General features: G+C 35.6%; 1 pseudogene; it reads right to left on the minus strand.

Annotated features, from left to right (window-relative positions):
• Window positions 1–710: 710 nt before the first annotated feature.
• The window catches only part of LOC103211790, a 9,566-nt pseudogene continuing 6,706 nt past the window's right edge, over window positions 711–3,570 (minus strand).

The raw sequence follows: 3,570 nt of genomic DNA on the forward strand, positions 1-3,570 counted from the left end.
TAGGATAAAGTTTCCTAAAATCTGTAATTAAAATACTCTTAATGAAAAAGATATGGAATTATAATTCAATAATGATAATAGAGAAAATGAAAATATAAGAAATTTAAAATTAAGATTAGAAAAATTTAAGATTTAAGATTAGAAAATACCTTCGACAACATTCAGGAATAAAAGAAGGTGCCAATACAAAAGCAGTCTTTCATCTTTTGTCTATGACATTAATCTTGAAACTGGATACCTAATCTGAAACAGAAATTAGAATAGGAATCAATTCCACTTACAAAGGGAAATAGTCATTTTTACATGAATATAAATTTTCTGGGCAATGCAAAAGAATAATGAACCCAGAAGGTAACAAAAAGGTTGAATGTTTGAGTACATCAGTGACTCCTTGGATGAAAGTTCTGACTATCTATTTTCAAACAAAATTGGCCATTGAAAGTCCTATGTAGCATAATTCTACTCTGACATACATGGAACAATTATGAGTCAGACTTGACTTGACAGCAACTGATTTTTACTGAAACTACAACACTTGAATATTTTTTTAAATATTCTAAACAAAAACAAGAGAGGACAAAATAAACATATGGCTGTTTAGATAACATAGTTAAGTGGTCATTTTCTCAATCAATTCACCTATTGAAAAGTTCATTTATAGATATTTTAAACAAAATGGACAGTGGAAAATAAATATGGTCTGATATTACAATAGAGACTGTCAATGGCCAAAGTTGATGAATGTTGTTGTTGTTGTTGTTATGTGCCGTCAAGTCAAACCCGACTCATAGCAACCCCTCCTTGGGTTTCTGAGGCAGTATCACTACGGAAGTAGGATTGCCCAACCTTCCTACCGAGGAGTGGGTGGTGGGTTTGAACCACCAGCCGTCTGGTTAGCAGGCAAGTGTCTTAGCCACTATGCTACCAGAGCTCCCAAGTTGATGAATAGGAGCCAATAATTCCACAAGTCAGTATATTCGGTATTCTGAGCCAGTTCTTGAAAACCACTGGAATGATAATAGCTATACAAAAGAAAGTCACCCAAATACATTATGAAGAATCTTCAGATTTCCCATTGGGGTGAGAAACATCACAGATCAGGAACACTAGCACTAGTCCAACACACAGCATTCAGATCAAGAGGATTACAAATCAACACCCCATAGCCACCAAGAAATTTCCACCAACTTTTTCAGTTATGGCAATTAGAATCAAACAAGCATCATATGTAATAGTCGTCAGTCTTGTAAGCAGTATATAAAAGAAATATCCCATGAAGATGAAACCTATGAAGAATAATTCTATTTTCCAGATTTTGTGTCTAAATAAACACATGGACAGACAAAGTAGGGTGAAAAGAGTGAAGTACACTTTGGTAGATTCTCTTTCAAGAAAAGCTCAATTGCCCTCCATTGCCTTCAAACTGCAAGTACATGTGTGAGCAAGAATATAAGAAGCAGACATATTTGAAAATGAGTCCTAAACAATGGCAGTACAAGTTACACCTTGTATCCTGAGAGAAGAGAAGGGAAGGGAAGGAAAGGGAAGGGAAGGGAAAGGAAGGGAATGGAAGGGAAGGGAAGGGAAGAGAAGAGAAGAGAAGAGAAGAGAAGAGAAGAGAAGAGAAGAGAAGAGAAGAGAAGAGAAGAGAAGTAAAAACATGTCTTATCATTAGCTGTGAGAGTAACTACCATGATAGCACTAGCCTTCACCTGAGGCATCTTGGCCATCCTCTTCCAATGCTTCCACAATACTTGTTCTGTGAGGTCATTCTCATGGAGAATATAAAGATAGACAGAATACTGCAACCTCCACCTACAGTCTTGGCCCTTAGCAAAATCTCATGATGGAGGATCTGTTACTCTTGCACAACCTAGGTTTTGATAGGGAAAATTTGATGACTATTTCAAAGACATTATATTCCAAGTAAATGTTGGGATTGATATCTAAATCAAACTCTAAATTACAGACTCCAGAGGCAGGATCATTTTCTGAGTAACAGAGTGAAATAGCTATACTTTGGATAGGCCCAGGATCTGCAGCCTCTAAGTGCCACATGCACATACTCTGCACTGTTGTATTCTGATACTGTGATTGTATTTGAGAAATAAGAGAAGTTACACTGCTGAAACAATAAGACAAAACAGCTTCCTCTGAATAATAAAGATTTGAGCACAAATGAAGGAAGACAGTAATACAAAGATATTAAAAATATCGACAAGACTAGAAGTTGGTTTTTTGTAAAGATAAATAAAATTGACAAATCCCTGGCAAATTTAACAAAGGAGAAGAGGGAGAGAATACATATAACACAAAAAAGAAACAAAAAGGATGACCTCAAACAGAACCAACTGAAATAAAAATGATTTCAACATACTATGAAGAACTGTACTCCAACAAATTTGAAAATCTAGAAATGGAGAGATTTCTAGACCCAAACTACTTACCTGAACTAAAAGAGACTGAGGTGGAAAAGTTTAACAGACCCATACAAAAGAAGAAATTGAATAGGTTGTAAATAAAATTACCAACAACAAAAAGTCCTGGTCCAGACGGCTTCACCAGAGATTCTACCAAACATTCAGTGAAAAACTTACACCAATCTTATTCAAACTGTTCCAGAACATAGAAAAGGATGGAATTCTCCCCAATTCATTTTATGAAGCAAGCATAATCCTGATGACAAAACCAAGCAAATATATCATAAAAAAAAAGGAAAACTATAGACCAATATCCATCATGAATACAGATGCAAAACTCTTCAACAAAATCCTAGCCAACAGACTCCAAAAGCATATAAAAAAAATAATGCATTATGATCTTGTGGGGTTCATATCAAGTCTGCAATCATGATTCAACATTAGGAAAATAATCAATGTTATCCATCACATAAATAAAACAAAGGAAAAGAACCACATGATCATATCAATCAATGCAGAAAAGGCATCTGATAAATCCAACACACATTCCTGATTTAAAAAAAAAAAAAAAATCTCAGCAAAATAGGAGTAGAAAGGATATTTTTCAACATAAAAAGGGCATCTTTGCAAAACCAACAGCCAATATTATACTCAGTGGAGAAAGACTGAAACCATTCTCCTTCTGAACAGGAACCAGACAAGGATGGCCTCTATCACCATTTCTATTCAACATTGTATTGGAAGTCCTAGCCAGGGCAAGAAGGCAAAAAAGGGAAATCAAAGGCATCCAAATTAGCAAGGAAGAAGTCAAACTATCCCTATATTCTGATGTTGTGATTCTATACCTGGGAAACCCAAGACACTCATTAAAAAAAAAAAACAAAAACAAACAAACAAAAAAAAAAACTACCAGAACTAATAGATTTAGCATCATGACAAGATACAAGATCAACATCCAAAAATCAGTTGGATTCCTCTACACAACCAAAGAGATTGTTGAAAAAAGAAATAAGGAAACCAACAGCATTTACATGTTGTTGTTGTTGTTCTTTGCCCTCGAGTCGGCCCCGACTCATAGCGACCCCTCCTTGGGTTTCCGAGGCAGTATCACTACGGAAGTAGGATTGCCCAACCTTCCTTCCGAGGAGTG

This window comes from Orycteropus afer, unplaced genomic scaffold (assembly GCF_000298275.1).
Source record: "Orycteropus afer afer isolate SDZICR_OR568_19922 unplaced genomic scaffold, OryAfe1.0 scaffold00787, whole genome shotgun sequence".
NCBI lineage: Eukaryota > Metazoa > Chordata > Mammalia > Tubulidentata > Orycteropodidae > Orycteropus > Orycteropus afer.